Source organism: Sprattus sprattus (assembly GCF_963457725.1).
Source record: "Sprattus sprattus genome assembly, chromosome: 21".
NCBI lineage: Eukaryota > Metazoa > Chordata > Actinopteri > Clupeiformes > Clupeidae > Sprattus > Sprattus sprattus.
The window spans coordinates 16,147,319-16,167,001 of NC_137919.1; positions in this window are offsets into that span (position 1 = coordinate 16,147,319).

Here is a 19,683-nt window from a genome sequence, read left to right on the forward strand (position 1 = left end):
GAAGGCATATTGAAATTGCAATCTTTGGCAAGTTGTATGTCGTCTGAAATATGGATTCCTAAACTGGAAACGCCTCGTACGTTTGTTATGGAACGCTACTTAAGTTTAAAGATGGAATTTGTTTGCCCAGTCCAAACTGGTTAACCATGGGTAGACCACAAAAAAAGTTGAAAATATTTCAAAGTCCAAACTGGTTAACCATGGGTGAAAAAAAAAAAAGAAAAAAAGTGGAACATTTTTCTAATTCCAAACTGGTTAACCATGGGTTAGCTTTTCTTTTTGGTTGACCATGGGTCTTAGATCCGTAGGCTGCGCACCATTGACTCAAGCCTCAGAGGGGGTGTTTAAGGCTGGTTATGGGCTTAAGGGTGGACCGGTGCTTAAGTCTGGTTATTTCTGGTGCTTGGGGTGCATCGGCAGCCTGCCTGAAAGTTGGAGGTGCCCCCACCGTCCCGGTGCTGCCTCTGGCCAGGAAGGCTGGCACCAGCTTGGTCTTGTACAACTCATACTTACCTGGCAGGGGCGATACAATGATCAAGAAGGTTGTTTGCCCAGGGCGAGGCTCGGCCATTGCACAGCCGTGTCGTGCTGACCCCTGCGAATTCCTCAAATGTAGGAATCTCGACTGCACAATTTCTGGTGGTGGGGGACTGCGTTCGCGCTCTCCCCTGAGGTGATGGTTTAATGACAGACTAAAGCGCCGGCTTTGACTCGGAGGGCTGAAAGGCACGGCGATGATCTCCAGCAAGGGCTATTTGAAATGTGCGGTGGCTGCAATTGGAGGAATATTGAGGACTAATTGGAATGTGGGGAGGCTGCAAATGAAGGCATATTGAAATTGCAATCTTTGGCAAGTTGTATGTCGTCTGAAATATGGATTCCTAAACTGGAAACGCCTCGTACGTTTGTTATGGAACGCTACTTAAGGCGAGACACGGCAGGCAAAAACATCGTTTTTTCAGCAGTGGTCAATTTTGAGATTTTGAGCTAGTTCACTCCCTAAACATGTAATCTTTCATACTAGCATAAAGAAAATATCCTAATTATACATTAATGTGTATATTTATTCACATTTTGTCTGTTCGCGGCGTCAGCATTCTCATAGGTTTCCAGGAAAGTTAGCATTCTAACGTAACGTGCTGTGTGTCGGCTTTCTGATTCCTTTCATGTTTGGTACCGTTGGAAAGCGCTATAGCTCTCACACAACGTTATCTAATCCAAATAAGGACATTTCCTTTCCAGCAGTAACCAATGATGTTAGCAAAAACGGGGGTTTAAACCTAAGGACGCAATTTCATTGGTTTGCGGTGGTTTCTGATAACGTGATTCGCTCAGACGCATCACAAAATGTGACACTTGACACTTCCTGAATCTTTAAATGCGATTTTCTCAAAATGAGTTTTTGGTCATACTCCAAGGATCATAACTCCACTTCAGTTCAACCTATATACACCAAACTTTCCAGTCTCGTACCCAACTATATTATGAAGACATTTACAGAGGGATTTGTAAATATATTATTCCTAGCCTGAATTATATAACATTATATCCCCAAAAACATAGCGAAAATCGACTTTCTAAGGCTATTGACAGTCTTTTCTGATTTACAGGAAAACAAAAGTAGATATCCATAAATCCCTCTGTAATTTTTTTCCCATCTAATATGCCAACAAAATGGAAAAGGATTTTTTAACCTGGCTTTATCCCATGATCAGACATGGTCTTTTAAACATTATGCAAATTGGCGCATATTTAATGAGATAACGCCTAATTTGCATATTCAAACATCAAAATACAAAAAACTTGTAATACATTTTTTTCTCATCTAAACATGACTAATCAACTGAGAAAGTTTCATGGTGATACCTTTTATTTAAGATTTTTACCCTATTCACCTGTAGTGTCTCGCCTTAAGTTTAAAGATGGAATTTGTTTGCCCAGTCCAAACTGGTTAACCATGGGTAGACCACAAAAAAAGTTGAAAATATTTCAAAGTCCAAACTGGTTAACCATGGGTGAAAAGAAAAAAAGTGGAACATTTTTCTAATTCCAAACTGGTTAACCATGGGTTAGCTTTTCTTTTTGGTTGACCATGGGTCTTAGATCCGTAGGCTGCGCACCATTGACTCAAGCCTCAGAGGGGGTGTTTAAGACTGGTTATGGGCTTAAGGGTGGACCGGTGCTTAAGTCTGGTTATTTCTGGTGCTTGGGGTGCATCGGCAGCCTGCCTGAAAGTTGGAGGTGCCCCCACCGTCCCGGTGCTGCCTCTGGCCAGGAAGGCTGGCGCCAGCTTGGTCTTGTACAACTCATACTTACCTGGCAGGGGCGATACAATGATCAAGAAGGTTGTTTGCCCAGGGCGAGGCTCGGCCATTGCACAGCCGTGTCGTGCTGACCCCTGCGAATTCCTCAAATGTAGGAATCTCGACTGCACAATTTCTGGTGGTGGGGGACTGCGTTCGCGCTCTCCCCTGAGGTGATGGTTTAATGACAGACTAAAGCGCCGGCTTTGACTCGGAGGGCTGAAAGGCACGGCGATGATCTCCAGCAAGGGCTATTTGAAATGTGCGGAGGCTGCAATTGGAGGAATATTGAGGACTAATTGGAATGTGGGGAGGCTGCAAATGAAGGCATATTGAAATTGCAATCTTTGGCAAGTTGTATGTCGTCTGAAATATGGATTCCTAAACTGGAAACGCCTCGTACGTTTGTTATGGAACGCTACTTAAGTTTAAAGATGGAATTTGTTTGCCCAGTCCAAACTGGTTAACCATGGGTAGACCACAAAAAAAGTTGAAAATATTTCAAAGTCCAAACTGGTTAACCATGGGTGAAAAAAAAAAAAGAAAAAAAGTGGAACATTTTTCTAATTCCAAACTGGTTAACCATGGGTTAGCTTTTCTTTTTGGTTGACCATGGGTCTTAGATCCGTAGGCTGCGCACCATTGACTCAAGCCTCAGAGGGGGTGTTTAAGGCTGGTTATGGGCTTAAGGGTGGACCGGTGCTTAAGTCTGGTTATTTCTGGTGCTTGGGGTGCATCGGCAGCCTGCCTGAAAGTTGGAGGTGCCCCCACCGTCCCGGTGCTGCCTCTGGCCAGGAAGGCTGGCGCCAGCTTGGTCTTGTACAACTCATACTTACCTGGCAGGGGCGATACAATGATCAAGAAGGTTGTTTGCCCAGGGCGAGGCTCGGCCATTGCACAGCCGTGTCGTGCTGACCCCTGCGAATTCCTCAAATGTAGGAATCTCGACTGCACAATTTCTGGTGGTGGGGGACTGCGTTCGCGCTCTCCCCTGAGGTGATGGTTTAATGACAGACTAAAGCGCCGGCTTTGACTCGGAGGGCTGAAAGGCACGGCGATGATCTCCAGCAAGGGCTATTTGAAATGTGCGGTGGCTGCAATTGGAGGAATATTGAGGACTAATTGGAATGTGGGGAGGCTGCAAATGAAGGCATATTGAAATTGCAATCTTTGGCAAGTTGTATGTCGTCTGAAATATGGATTCCTAAACTGGAAACGCCTCGTACGTTTGTTATGGAACGCTACTTAAGGCGAGACACGGCAGGCAAAAACATCGTTTTTTCAGCAGTGGTCAATTTTGAGATTTTGAGCTAGTTCACTCCCTAAACATGTAATCTTTCATACTAGCATAAAGAAAATATCCTAATTATACATTAATGTGTATATTTATTCACATTTTGTCTGTTCGCGGCGTCAGCATTCTCATAGGTTTCCAGGAAAGTTAGCATTCTAACGTAACGTGCTGTGTGTCGGCTTTCTGATTCCTTTCATGTTTGGTACCGTTGGAAAGCGCTATAGCTCTCACACAACGTTATCTAATCCAAATAAGGACATTTCCTTTCCAGCAGTAACCAATGATGTTAGCAAAAACGGGGGTTTAAACCTAAGGACGCAATTTCATTGGTTTGCGGTGGTTTCTGATAACGTGATTCGCTCAGACGCATCACAAAATGTGACACTTGACACTTCCTGAATCTTTAAATGCGATTTTCTCAAAATGAGTTTTTGGTCATACTCCAAGGATCATAACTCCACTTCAGTTCAACCTATATACACCAAACTTTCCAGTCTCGTACCCAACTATATTATGAAGACATTTACAGAGGGATTTGTAAATATATTATTCCTAGCCTGAATTATATAACATTATATCCCCAAAAACATAGCGAAAATCGACTTTCTAAGGCTATTGACAGTCTTTTCTGATTTACAGGAAAACAAAAGTAGATATCCATAAATCCCTCTGTAATTTTTTTCCCATCTAATATGCCAACAAAATGGAAAAGGATTTTTTAACCTGGCTTTATCCCATGATCAGACATGGTCTTTTAAACATTATGCAAATTGGCGCATATTTAATGAGATAACGCCTAATTTGCATATTCAAACATCAAAATACAAAAAACTTGTAATACATTTTTTTCTCATCTAAACATGACTAATCAACTGAGAAAGTTTCATGGTGATACCTTTTATTTAAGATTTTTACCCTATTCACCTGTAGTGTCTCGCCTTAAGTTTAAAGATGGAATTTGTTTGCCCAGTCCAAACTGGTTAACCATGGGTAGACCACAAAAAAAGTTGAAAATATTTCAAAGTCCAAACTGGTTAACCATGGGTGAAAAGAAAAAAAGTGGAACATTTTTCTAATTCCAAACTGGTTAACCATGGGTTAGCTTTTCTTTTTGGTTGACCATGGGTCTTAGATCCGTAGGCTGCGCACCATTGACTCAAGCCTCAGAGGGGGTGTTTAAGACTGGTTATGGGCTTAAGGGTGGACCGGTGCTTAAGTCTGGTTATTTCTGGTGCTTGGGGTGCATCGGCAGCCTGCCTGAAAGTTGGAGGTGCCCCCACCGTCCCGGTGCTGCCTCTGGCCAGGAAGGCTGGCGCCAGCTTGGTCTTGTACAACTCATACTTACCTGGCAGGGGCGATACAATGATCAAGAAGGTTGTTTGCCCAGGGCGAGGCTCGGCCATTGCACAGCCGTGTCGTGCTGACCCCTGCGAATTCCTCAAATGTAGGAATCTCGACTGCACAATTTCTGGTGGTGGGGGACTGCGTTCGCGCTCTCCCCTGAGGTGATGGTTTAATGACAGACTAAAGCGCCGGCTTTGACTCGGAGGGCTGAAAGGCACGGCGATGATCTCCAGCAAGGGCTATTTGAAATGTGCGGAGGCTGCAATTGGAGGAATATTGAGGACTAATTGGAATGTGGGGAGGCTGCAAATGAAGGCATATTGAAATTGCAATCTTTGGCAAGTTGTATGTCGTCTGAAATATGGATTCCTAAACTGGAAACGCCTCGTACGTTTGTTATGGAACGCTACTTAAGTTTAAAGATGGAATTTGTTTGCCCAGTCCAAACTGGTTAACCATGGGTAGACCACAAAAAAAGTTGAAAATATTTCAAAGTCCAAACTGGTTAACCATGGGTGAAAAAAAAAAAAGAAAAAAAGTGGAACATTTTTCTAATTCCAAACTGGTTAACCATGGGTTAGCTTTTCTTTTTGGTTGACCATGGGTCTTAGATCCGTAGGCTGCGCACCATTGACTCAAGCCTCAGAGGGGGTGTTTAAGGCTGGTTATGGGCTTAAGGGTGGACCGGTGCTTAAGTCTGGTTATTTCTGGTGCTTGGGGTGCATCGGCAGCCTGCCTGAAAGTTGGAGGTGCCCCCACCGTCCCGGTGCTGCCTCTGGCCAGGAAGGCTGGCGCCAGCTTGGTCTTGTACAACTCATACTTACCTGGCAGGGGCGATACAATGATCAAGAAGGTTGTTTGCCCAGGGCGAGGCTCGGCCATTGCACAGCCGTGTCGTGCTGACCCCTGCGAATTCCTCAAATGTAGGAATCTCGACTGCACAATTTCTGGTGGTGGGGGACTGCGTTCGCGCTCTCCCCTGAGGTGATGGTTTAATGACAGACTAAAGCGCCGGCTTTGACTCGGAGGGCTGAAAGGCACGGCGATGATCTCCAGCAAGGGCTATTTGAAATGTGCGGTGGCTGCAATTGGAGGAATATTGAGGACTAATTGGAATGTGGGGAGGCTGCAAATGAAGGCATATTGAAATTGCAATCTTTGGCAAGTTGTATGTCGTCTGAAATATGGATTCCTAAACTGGAAACGCCTCGTACGTTTGTTATGGAACGCTACTTAAGGCGAGACACGGCAGGCAAAAACATCGTTTTTTCAGCAGTGGTCAATTTTGAGATTTTGAGCTAGTTCACTCCCTAAACATGTAATCTTTCATACTAGCATAAAGAAAATATCCTAATTATACATTAATGTGTATATTTATTCACATTTTGTCTGTTCGCGGCGTCAGCATTCTCATAGGTTTCCAGGAAAGTTAGCATTCTAACGTAACGTGCTGTGTGTCGGCTTTCTGATTCCTTTCATGTTTGGTACCGTTGGAAAGCGCTATAGCTCTCACACAACGTTATCTAATCCAAATAAGGACATTTCCTTTCCAGCAGTAACCAATGATGTTAGCAAAAACGGGGGTTTAAACCTAAGGACGCAATTTCATTGGTTTGCGGTGGTTTCTGATAACGTGATTCGCTCAGACGCATCACAAAATGTGACACTTGACACTTCCTGAATCTTTAAATGCGATTTTCTCAAAATGAGTTTTTGGTCATACTCCAAGGATCATAACTCCACTTCAGTTCAACCTATATACACCAAACTTTCCAGTCTCGTACCCAACTATATTATGAAGACATTTACAGAGGGATTTGTAAATATATTATTCCTAGCCTGAATTATATAACATTATATCCCCAAAAACATAGCGAAAATCGACTTTCTAAGGCTATTGACAGTCTTTTCTGATTTACAGGAAAACAAAAGTAGATATCCATAAATCCCTCTGTAATTTTTTTCCCATCTAATATGCCAACAAAATGGAAAAGGATTTTTTAACCTGGCTTTATCCCATGATCAGACATGGTCTTTTAAACATTATGCAAATTGGCGCATATTTAATGAGATAACGCCTAATTTGCATATTCAAACATCAAAATACAAAAAACTTGTAATACATTTTTTTCTCATCTAAACATGACTAATCAACTGAGAAAGTTTCATGGTGATACCTTTTATTTAAGATTTTTACCCTATTCACCTGTAGTGTCTCGCCTTAAGTTTAAAGATGGAATTTGTTTGCCCAGTCCAAACTGGTTAACCATGGGTAGACCACAAAAAAAGTTGAAAATATTTCAAAGTCCAAACTGGTTAACCATGGGTGAAAAGAAAAAAAGTGGAACATTTTTCTAATTCCAAACTGGTTAACCATGGGTTAGCTTTTCTTTTTGGTTGACCATGGGTCTTAGATCCGTAGGCTGCGCACCATTGACTCAAGCCTCAGAGGGGGTGTTTAAGACTGGTTATGGGCTTAAGGGTGGACCGGTGCTTAAGTCTGGTTATTTCTGGTGCTTGGGGTGCATCGGCAGCCTGCCTGAAAGTTGGAGGTGCCCCCACCGTCCCGGTGCTGCCTCTGGCCAGGAAGGCTGGCGCCAGCTTGGTCTTGTACAACTCATACTTACCTGGCAGGGGCGATACAATGATCAAGAAGGTTGTTTGCCCAGGGCGAGGCTCGGCCATTGCACAGCCGTGTCGTGCTGACCCCTGCGAATTCCTCAAATGTAGGAATCTCGACTGCACAATTTCTGGTGGTGGGGGACTGCGTTCGCGCTCTCCCCTGAGGTGATGGTTTAATGACAGACTAAAGCGCCGGCTTTGACTCGGAGGGCTGAAAGGCACGGCGATGATCTCCAGCAAGGGCTATTTGAAATGTGCGGAGGCTGCAATTGGAGGAATATTGAGGACTAATTGGAATGTGGGGAGGCTGCAAATGAAGGCATATTGAAATTGCAATCTTTGGCAAGTTGTATGTCGTCTGAAATATGGATTCCTAAACTGGAAACGCCTCGTACGTTTGTTATGGAACGCTACTTAAGTTTAAAGATGGAATTTGTTTGCCCAGTCCAAACTGGTTAACCATGGGTAGACCACAAAAAAAGTTGAAAATATTTCAAAGTCCAAACTGGTTAACCATGGGTGAAAAAAAAAAAAGAAAAAAAGTGGAACATTTTTCTAATTCCAAACTGGTTAACCATGGGTTAGCTTTTCTTTTTGGTTGACCATGGGTCTTAGATCCGTAGGCTGCGCACCATTGACTCAAGCCTCAGAGGGGGTGTTTAAGGCTGGTTATGGGCTTAAGGGTGGACCGGTGCTTAAGTCTGGTTATTTCTGGTGCTTGGGGTGCATCGGCAGCCTGCCTGAAAGTTGGAGGTGCCCCCACCGTCCCGGTGCTGCCTCTGGCCAGGAAGGCTGGCGCCAGCTTGGTCTTGTACAACTCATACTTACCTGGCAGGGGCGATACAATGATCAAGAAGGTTGTTTGCCCAGGGCGAGGCTCGGCCATTGCACAGCCGTGTCGTGCTGACCCCTGCGAATTCCTCAAATGTAGGAATCTCGACTGCACAATTTCTGGTGGTGGGGGACTGCGTTCGCGCTCTCCCCTGAGGTGATGGTTTAATGACAGACTAAAGCGCCGGCTTTGACTCGGAGGGCTGAAAGGCACGGCGATGATCTCCAGCAAGGGCTATTTGAAATGTGCGGTGGCTGCAATTGGAGGAATATTGAGGACTAATTGGAATGTGGGGAGGCTGCAAATGAAGGCATATTGAAATTGCAATCTTTGGCAAGTTGTATGTCGTCTGAAATATGGATTCCTAAACTGGAAACGCCTCGTACGTTTGTTATGGAACGCTACTTAAGGCGAGACACGGCAGGCAAAAACATCGTTTTTTCAGCAGTGGTCAATTTTGAGATTTTGAGCTAGTTCACTCCCTAAACATGTAATCTTTCATACTAGCATAAAGAAAATATCCTAATTATACATTAATGTGTATATTTATTCACATTTTGTCTGTTCGCGGCGTCAGCATTCTCATAGGTTTCCAGGAAAGTTAGCATTCTAACGTAACGTGCTGTGTGTCGGCTTTCTGATTCCTTTCATGTTTGGTACCGTTGGAAAGCGCTATAGCTCTCACACAACGTTATCTAATCCAAATAAGGACATTTCCTTTCCAGCAGTAACCAATGATGTTAGCAAAAACGGGGGTTTAAACCTAAGGACGCAATTTCATTGGTTTGCGGTGGTTTCTGATAACGTGATTCGCTCAGACGCATCACAAAATGTGACACTTGACACTTCCTGAATCTTTAAATGCGATTTTCTCAAAATGAGTTTTTGGTCATACTCCAAGGATCATAACTCCACTTCAGTTCAACCTATATACACCAAACTTTCCAGTCTCGTACCCAACTATATTATGAAGACATTTACAGAGGGATTTGTAAATATATTATTCCTAGCCTGAATTATATAACATTATATCCCCAAAAACATAGCGAAAATCGACTTTCTAAGGCTATTGACAGTCTTTTCTGATTTACAGGAAAACAAAAGTAGATATCCATAAATCCCTCTGTAATTTTTTTCCCATCTAATATGCCAACAAAATGGAAAAGGATTTTTTAACCTGGCTTTATCCCATGATCAGACATGGTCTTTTAAACATTATGCAAATTGGCGCATATTTAATGAGATAACGCCTAATTTGCATATTCAAACATCAAAATACAAAAAACTTGTAATACATTTTTTTCTCATCTAAACATGACTAATCAACTGAGAAAGTTTCATGGTGATACCTTTTATTTAAGATTTTTACCCTATTCACCTGTAGTGTCTCGCCTTAAGTTTAAAGATGGAATTTGTTTGCCCAGTCCAAACTGGTTAACCATGGGTAGACCACAAAAAAAGTTGAAAATATTTCAAAGTCCAAACTGGTTAACCATGGGTGAAAAGAAAAAAAGTGGAACATTTTTCTAATTCCAAACTGGTTAACCATGGGTTAGCTTTTCTTTTTGGTTGACCATGGGTCTTAGATCCGTAGGCTGCGCACCATTGACTCAAGCCTCAGAGGGGGTGTTTAAGACTGGTTATGGGCTTAAGGGTGGACCGGTGCTTAAGTCTGGTTATTTCTGGTGCTTGGGGTGCATCGGCAGCCTGCCTGAAAGTTGGAGGTGCCCCCACCGTCCCGGTGCTGCCTCTGGCCAGGAAGGCTGGCGCCAGCTTGGTCTTGTACAACTCATACTTACCTGGCAGGGGCGATACAATGATCAAGAAGGTTGTTTGCCCAGGGCGAGGCTCGGCCATTGCACAGCCGTGTCGTGCTGACCCCTGCGAATTCCTCAAATGTAGGAATCTCGACTGCACAATTTCTGGTGGTGGGGGACTGCGTTCGCGCTCTCCCCTGAGGTGATGGTTTAATGACAGACTAAAGCGCCGGCTTTGACTCGGAGGGCTGAAAGGCACGGCGATGATCTCCAGCAAGGGCTATTTGAAATGTGCGGAGGCTGCAATTGGAGGAATATTGAGGACTAATTGGAATGTGGGGAGGCTGCAAATGAAGGCATATTGAAATTGCAATCTTTGGCAAGTTGTATGTCGTCTGAAATATGGATTCCTAAACTGGAAACGCCTCGTACGTTTGTTATGGAACGCTACTTAAGTTTAAAGATGGAATTTGTTTGCCCAGTCCAAACTGGTTAACCATGGGTAGACCACAAAAAAAGTTGAAAATATTTCAAAGTCCAAACTGGTTAACCATGGGTGAAAAAAAAAAAAGAAAAAAAGTGGAACATTTTTCTAATTCCAAACTGGTTAACCATGGGTTAGCTTTTCTTTTTGGTTGACCATGGGTCTTAGATCCGTAGGCTGCGCACCATTGACTCAAGCCTCAGAGGGGGTGTTTAAGGCTGGTTATGGGCTTAAGGGTGGACCGGTGCTTAAGTCTGGTTATTTCTGGTGCTTGGGGTGCATCGGCAGCCTGCCTGAAAGTTGGAGGTGCCCCCACCGTCCCGGTGCTGCCTCTGGCCAGGAAGGCTGGCGCCAGCTTGGTCTTGTACAACTCATACTTACCTGGCAGGGGCGATACAATGATCAAGAAGGTTGTTTGCCCAGGGCGAGGCTCGGCCATTGCACAGCCGTGTCGTGCTGACCCCTGCGAATTCCTCAAATGTAGGAATCTCGACTGCACAATTTCTGGTGGTGGGGGACTGCGTTCGCGCTCTCCCCTGAGGTGATGGTTTAATGACAGACTAAAGCGCCGGCTTTGACTCGGAGGGCTGAAAGGCACGGCGATGATCTCCAGCAAGGGCTATTTGAAATGTGCGGTGGCTGCAATTGGAGGAATATTGAGGACTAATTGGAATGTGGGGAGGCTGCAAATGAAGGCATATTGAAATTGCAATCTTTGGCAAGTTGTATGTCGTCTGAAATATGGATTCCTAAACTGGAAACGCCTCGTACGTTTGTTATGGAACGCTACTTAAGGCGAGACACGGCAGGCAAAAACATCGTTTTTTCAGCAGTGGTCAATTTTGAGATTTTGAGCTAGTTCACTCCCTAAACATGTAATCTTTCATACTAGCATAAAGAAAATATCCTAATTATACATTAATGTGTATATTTATTCACATTTTGTCTGTTCGCGGCGTCAGCATTCTCATAGGTTTCCAGGAAAGTTAGCATTCTAACGTAACGTGCTGTGTGTCGGCTTTCTGATTCCTTTCATGTTTGGTACCGTTGGAAAGCGCTATAGCTCTCACACAACGTTATCTAATCCAAATAAGGACATTTCCTTTCCAGCAGTAACCAATGATGTTAGCAAAAACGGGGGTTTAAACCTAAGGACGCAATTTCATTGGTTTGCGGTGGTTTCTGATAACGTGATTCGCTCAGACGCATCACAAAATGTGACACTTGACACTTCCTGAATCTTTAAATGCGATTTTCTCAAAATGAGTTTTTGGTCATACTCCAAGGATCATAACTCCACTTCAGTTCAACCTATATACACCAAACTTTCCAGTCTCGTACCCAACTATATTATGAAGACATTTACAGAGGGATTTGTAAATATATTATTCCTAGCCTGAATTATATAACATTATATCCCCAAAAACATAGCGAAAATCGACTTTCTAAGGCTATTGACAGTCTTTTCTGATTTACAGGAAAACAAAAGTAGATATCCATAAATCCCTCTGTAATTTTTTTCCCATCTAATATGCCAACAAAATGGAAAAGGATTTTTTAACCTGGCTTTATCCCATGATCAGACATGGTCTTTTAAACATTATGCAAATTGGCGCATATTTAATGAGATAACGCCTAATTTGCATATTCAAACATCAAAATACAAAAAACTTGTAATACATTTTTTTCTCATCTAAACATGACTAATCAACTGAGAAAGTTTCATGGTGATACCTTTTATTTAAGATTTTTACCCTATTCACCTGTAGTGTCTCGCCTTAAGTTTAAAGATGGAATTTGTTTGCCCAGTCCAAACTGGTTAACCATGGGTAGACCACAAAAAAAGTTGAAAATATTTCAAAGTCCAAACTGGTTAACCATGGGTGAAAAGAAAAAAAGTGGAACATTTTTCTAATTCCAAACTGGTTAACCATGGGTTAGCTTTTCTTTTTGGTTGACCATGGGTCTTAGATCCGTAGGCTGCGCACCATTGACTCAAGCCTCAGAGGGGGTGTTTAAGACTGGTTATGGGCTTAAGGGTGGACCGGTGCTTAAGTCTGGTTATTTCTGGTGCTTGGGGTGCATCGGCAGCCTGCCTGAAAGTTGGAGGTGCCCCCACCGTCCCGGTGCTGCCTCTGGCCAGGAAGGCTGGCGCCAGCTTGGTCTTGTACAACTCATACTTACCTGGCAGGGGCGATACAATGATCAAGAAGGTTGTTTGCCCAGGGCGAGGCTCGGCCATTGCACAGCCGTGTCGTGCTGACCCCTGCGAATTCCTCAAATGTAGGAATCTCGACTGCACAATTTCTGGTGGTGGGGGACTGCGTTCGCGCTCTCCCCTGAGGTGATGGTTTAATGACAGACTAAAGCGCCGGCTTTGACTCGGAGGGCTGAAAGGCACGGCGATGATCTCCAGCAAGGGCTATTTGAAATGTGCGGAGGCTGCAATTGGAGGAATATTGAGGACTAATTGGAATGTGGGGAGGCTGCAAATGAAGGCATATTGAAATTGCAATCTTTGGCAAGTTGTATGTCGTCTGAAATATGGATTCCTAAACTGGAAACGCCTCGTACGTTTGTTATGGAACGCTACTTAAGTTTAAAGATGGAATTTGTTTGCCCAGTCCAAACTGGTTAACCATGGGTAGACCACAAAAAAAGTTGAAAATATTTCAAAGTCCAAACTGGTTAACCATGGGTGAAAAAAAAAAAAGAAAAAAAGTGGAACATTTTTCTAATTCCAAACTGGTTAACCATGGGTTAGCTTTTCTTTTTGGTTGACCATGGGTCTTAGATCCGTAGGCTGCGCACCATTGACTCAAGCCTCAGAGGGGGTGTTTAAGGCTGGTTATGGGCTTAAGGGTGGACCGGTGCTTAAGTCTGGTTATTTCTGGTGCTTGGGGTGCATCGGCAGCCTGCCTGAAAGTTGGAGGTGCCCCCACCGTCCCGGTGCTGCCTCTGGCCAGGAAGGCTGGCGCCAGCTTGGTCTTGTACAACTCATACTTACCTGGCAGGGGCGATACAATGATCAAGAAGGTTGTTTGCCCAGGGCGAGGCTCGGCCATTGCACAGCCGTGTCGTGCTGACCCCTGCGAATTCCTCAAATGTAGGAATCTCGACTGCACAATTTCTGGTGGTGGGGGACTGCGTTCGCGCTCTCCCCTGAGGTGATGGTTTAATGACAGACTAAAGCGCCGGCTTTGACTCGGAGGGCTGAAAGGCACGGCGATGATCTCCAGCAAGGGCTATTTGAAATGTGCGGTGGCTGCAATTGGAGGAATATTGAGGACTAATTGGAATGTGGGGAGGCTGCAAATGAAGGCATATTGAAATTGCAATCTTTGGCAAGTTGTATGTCGTCTGAAATATGGATTCCTAAACTGGAAACGCCTCGTACGTTTGTTATGGAACGCTACTTAAGGCGAGACACGGCAGGCAAAAACATCGTTTTTTCAGCAGTGGTCAATTTTGAGATTTTGAGCTAGTTCACTCCCTAAACATGTAATCTTTCATACTAGCATAAAGAAAATATCCTAATTATACATTAATGTGTATATTTATTCACATTTTGTCTGTTCGCGGCGTCAGCATTCTCATAGGTTTCCAGGAAAGTTAGCATTCTAACGTAACGTGCTGTGTGTCGGCTTTCTGATTCCTTTCATGTTTGGTACCGTTGGAAAGCGCTATAGCTCTCACACAACGTTATCTAATCCAAATAAGGACATTTCCTTTCCAGCAGTAACCAATGATGTTAGCAAAAACGGGGGTTTAAACCTAAGGACGCAATTTCATTGGTTTGCGGTGGTTTCTGATAACGTGATTCGCTCAGACGCATCACGTGGTATGGCTTGACACTTCCTGAATCTTTAAATGCGATTTTCTCAAAATGAGTTTTTGGTCATACTCCAAGGATCATAACTCCACTTCAGTTCAACCTATATACACCAAACTTTCCAGTCTCGTACCCAACTATATTATGAAGACATTTACAGAGGGATTTGTAAATATATTATTCCTAGCCTGAATTATATAACATTATATCCCCAAAAACATAGCGAAAATCGACTTTCTAAGGCTATTGACAGTCTTTTCTGATTTACAGGAAAACAAAAGTAGATATCCATAAATCCCTCTGTAATTTTTTTCCCATCTAATATGCCAACAAAATGGAAAAGGATTTTTTAACCTGGCTTTATCCCATGATCAGACATGGTCTTTTAAACATTATGCAAATTGGCGCATATTTAATGAGATAACGCCTAATTTGCATATTCAAACATCAAAATACAAAAAACTTGTAATACATTTTTTTCTCATCTAAACATGACTAATCAACTGAGAAAGTTTCATGGTGATACCTTTTATTTAAGATTTTTACCCTATTCACCTGTAGTGTCTCGCCTTAAGTTTAAAGATGGAATTTGTTTGCCCAGTCCAAACTGGTTAACCATGGGTAGACCACAAAAAAAGTTGAAAATATTTCAAAGTCCAAACTGGTTAACCATGGGTGAAAAGAAAAAAAGTGGAACATTTTTCTAATTCCAAACTGGTTAACCATGGGTTAGCTTTTCTTTTTGGTTGACCATGGGTCTTAGATCCGTAGGCTGCGCACCATTGACTCAAGCCTCAGAGGGGGTGTTTAAGACTGGTTATGGGCTTAAGGGTGGACCGGTGCTTAAGTCTGGTTATTTCTGGTGCTTGGGGTGCATCGGCAGCCTGCCTGAAAGTTGGAGGTGCCCCCACCGTCCCGGTGCTGCCTCTGGCCAGGAAGGCTGGCGCCAGCTTGGTCTTGTACAACTCATACTTACCTGGCAGGGGCGATACAATGATCAAGAAGGTTGTTTGCCCAGGGCGAGGCTCGGCCATTGCACAGCCGTGTCGTGCTGACCCCTGCGAATTCCTCAAATGTAGGAATCTCGACTGCACAATTTCTGGTGGTGGGGGACTGCGTTCGCGCTCTCCCCTGAGGTGATGGTTTAATGACAGACTAAAGCGCCGGCTTTGACTCGGAGGGCTGAAAGGCACGGCGATGATCTCCAGCAAGGGCTATTTGAAATGTGCGGAGGCTGCAATTGGAGGAATATTGAGGACTAATTGGAATGTGGGGAGGCTGCAAATGAAGGCATATTGAAATTGCAATCTTTGGCAAGTTGTATGTCGTCTGAAATATGGATTCCTAAACTGGAAACGCCTCGTACGTTTGTTATGGAACGCTACTTAAGTTTAAAGATGGAATTTGTTTGCCCAGTCCAAACTGGTTAACCATGGGTAGACCACAAAAAAAGTTGAAAATATTTCAAAGTCCAAACTGGTTAACCATGGGTGAAAAAAAAAAAAGAAAAAAAGTGGAACATTTTTCTAATTCCAAACTGGTTAACCATGGGTTAGCTTTTCTTTTTGGTTGACCATGGGTCTTAGATCCGTAGGCTGCGCACCATTGACTCAAGCCTCAGAGGGGGTGTTTAAGGCTGGTTATGGGCTTAAGGGTGGACCGGTGCTTAAGTCTGGTTATTTCTGGTGCTTGGGGTGCATCGGCAGCCTGCCTGAAAGTTGGAGGTGCCCCCACCGTCCCGGTGCTGCCTCTGGCCAGGAAGGCTGGCGCCAGCTTGGTCTTGTACAACTCATACTTACCTGGCAGGGGCGATACAATGATCAAGAAGGTTGTTTGCCCAGGGCGAGGCTCGGCCATTGCACAGCCGTGTCGTGCTGACCCCTGCGAATTCCTCAAATGTAGGAATCTCGACTGCACAATTTCTGGTGGTGGGGGACTGCGTTCGCGCTCTCCCCTGAGGTGATGGTTTAATGACAGACTAAAGCGCCGGCTTTGACTCGGAGGGCTGAAAGGCACGGCGATGATCTCCAGCAAGGGCTATTTGAAATGTGCGGTGGCTGCAATTGGAGGAATATTGAGGACTAATTGGAATGTGGGGAGGCTGCAAATGAAGGCATATTGAAATTGCAATCTTTGGCAAGTTGTATGTCGTCTGAAATATGGATTCCTAAACTGGAAACGCCTCGTACGTTTGTTATGGAACGCTACTTAAGGCGAGACACGGCAGGCAAAAACATCGTTTTTTCAGCAGTGGTCAATTTTGAGATTTTGAGCTAGTTCACTCCCTAAACATGTAATCTTTCATACTAGCATAAAGAAAATATCCTAATTATACATTAATGTGTATATTTATTCACATTTTGTCTGTTCGCGGCGTCAGCATTCTCATAGGTTTCCAGGAAAGTTAGCATTCTAACGTAACGTGCTGTGTGTCGGCTTTCTGATTCCTTTCATGTTTGGTACCGTTGGAAAGCGCTATAGCTCTCACACAACGTTATCTAATCCAAATAAGGACATTTCCTTTCCAGCAGTAACCAATGATGTTAGCAAAAACGGGGGTTTAAACCTAAGGACGCAATTTCATTGGTTTGCGGTGGTTTCTGATAACGTGATTCGCTCAGACGCATCACAAAATGTGACACTTGACACTTCCTGAATCTTTAAATGCGATTTTCTCAAAATGAGTTTTTGGTCATACTCCAAGGATCATAACTCCACTTCAGTTCAACCTATATACACCAAACTTTCCAGTCTCGTACCCAACTATATTATGAAGACATTTACAGAGGGATTTGTAAATATATTATTCCTAGCCTGAATTATATAACATTATATCCCCAAAAACATAGCGAAAATCGACTTTCTAAGGCTATTGACAGTCTTTTCTGATTTACAGGAAAACAAAAGTAGATATCCATAAATCCCTCTGTAATTTTTTTCCCATCTAATATGCCAACAAAATGGAAAAGGATTTTTTAACCTGGCTTTATCCCATGATCAGACATGGTCTTTTAAACATTATGCAAATTGGCGCATATTTAATGAGATAACGCCTAATTTGCATATTCAAACATCAAAATACAAAAAACTTGTAATACATTTTTTTCTCATCTAAACATGACTAATCAACTGAGAAAGTTTCATGGTGATACCTTTTATTTAAGATTTTTACCCTATTCACCTGTAGTGTCTCGCCTTAAGTTTAAAGATGGAATTTGTTTGCCCAGTCCAAACTGGTTAACCATGGGTAGACCACAAAAAAAGTTGAAAATATTTCAAAGTCCAAACTGGTTAACCATGGGTGAAAAGAAAAAAAGTGGAACATTTTTCTAATTCCAAACTGGTTAACCATGGGTTAGCTTTTCTTTTTGGTTGACCATGGGTCTTAGATCCGTAGGCTGCGCACCATTGACTCAAGCCTCAGAGGGGGTGTTTAAGACTGGTTATGGGCTTAAGGGTGGACCGGTGCTTAAGTCTGGTTATTTCTGGTGCTTGGGGTGCATCGGCAGCCTGCCTGAAAGTTGGAGGTGCCCCCACCGTCCCGGTGCTGCCTCTGGCCAGGAAGGCTGGCGCCAGCTTGGTCTTGTACAACTCATACTTACCTGGCAGGGGCGATACAATGATCAAGAAGGTTGTTTGCCCAGGGCGAGGCTCGGCCATTGCACAGCCGTGTCGTGCTGACCCCTGCGAATTCCTCAAATGTAGGAATCTCGACTGCACAATTTCTGGTGGTGGGGGACTGCGTTCGCGCTCTCCCCTGAGGTGATGGTTTAATGACAGACTAAAGCGCCGGCTTTGACTCGGAGGGCTGAAAGGCACGGCGATGATCTCCAGCAAGGGCTATTTGAAATGTGCGGAGGCTGCAATTGGAGGAATATTGAGGACTAATTGGAATGTGGGGAGGCTGCAAATGAAGGCATATTGAAATTGCAATCTTTGGCAAGTTGTATGTCGTCTGAAATATGGATTCCTAAACTGGAAACGCCTCGTACGTTTGTTATGGAACGCTACTTAAGTTTAAAGATGGAATTTGTTTGCCCAGTCCAAACTGGTTAACCATGGGTAGACCACAAAAAAAGTTGAAAATATTTCAAAGTCCAAACTGGTTAACCATGGGTGAAAAAAAAAAAAGAAAAAAAGTGGAACATTTTTCTAATTCCAAACTGGTTAACCATGGGTTAGCTTTTCTTTTTGGTTGACCATGGGTCTTAGATCCGTAGGCTGCGCACCATTGACTCAAGCCTCAGAGGGGGTGTTTAAGGCTGGTTATGGGCTTAAGGGTGGACCGGTGCTTAAGTCTGGTTATTTCTGGTGCTTGGGGTGCATCGGCAGCCTGCCTGAAAGTTGGAGGTGCCCCCACCGTCCCGGTGCTGCCTCTGGCCAGGAAGGCTGGCGCCAGCTTGGTCTTGTACAACTCATACTTACCTGGCAGGGGCGATACAATGATCAAGAAGGTTGTTTGCCCAGGGCGAGGCTCGGCCATTGCACAGCCGTGTCGTGCTGACCCCTGCGAATTCCTCAAATGTAGGAATCTCGACTGCACAATTTCTGGTGGTGGGGGACTGCGTTCGCGCTCTCCCCTGAGGTGATGGTTTAATGACAGACTAAAGCGCCGGCTTTGACTCGGAGGGCTGAAAGGCACGGCGATGATCTCCAGCAAGGGCTATTTGAAATGTGCGGTGGCTGCAATTGGAGGAATATTGAGGACTAATTGGAATGTGGGGAGGCTGCAAATGAAGGCATATTGAAATTGCAATCTTTGGCAAGTTGTATGTCGTCTGAAATATGGATTCCTAAACTGGAAACGCCTCGTACGTTTGTTATGGAACGCTACTTAAGGCGAGACACGGCAGGCAAAAACATCGTTTTTTCAGCAGTGGTCAATTTTGAGATTTTGAGCTAGTTCACTCCCTAAACATGTAATCTTTCATACTAGCATAAAGAAAATATCCTAATTATACATTAATGTGTATATTTATTCACATTTTGTCTGTTCGCGGCGTCAGCATTCTCATAGGTTTCCAGGAAAGTTAGCATTCTAACGTAACGTGCTGTGTGTCGGCTTTCTGATTCCTTTCATGTTTGGTACCGTTGGAAAGCGCTATAGCTCTCACACAACGTTATCTAATCCAAATAAGGACATTTCCTTTCCAGCAGTAACCAATGATGTTAGCAAAAACGGGGGTTTAAACCTAAGGACGCAATTTCATTGGTT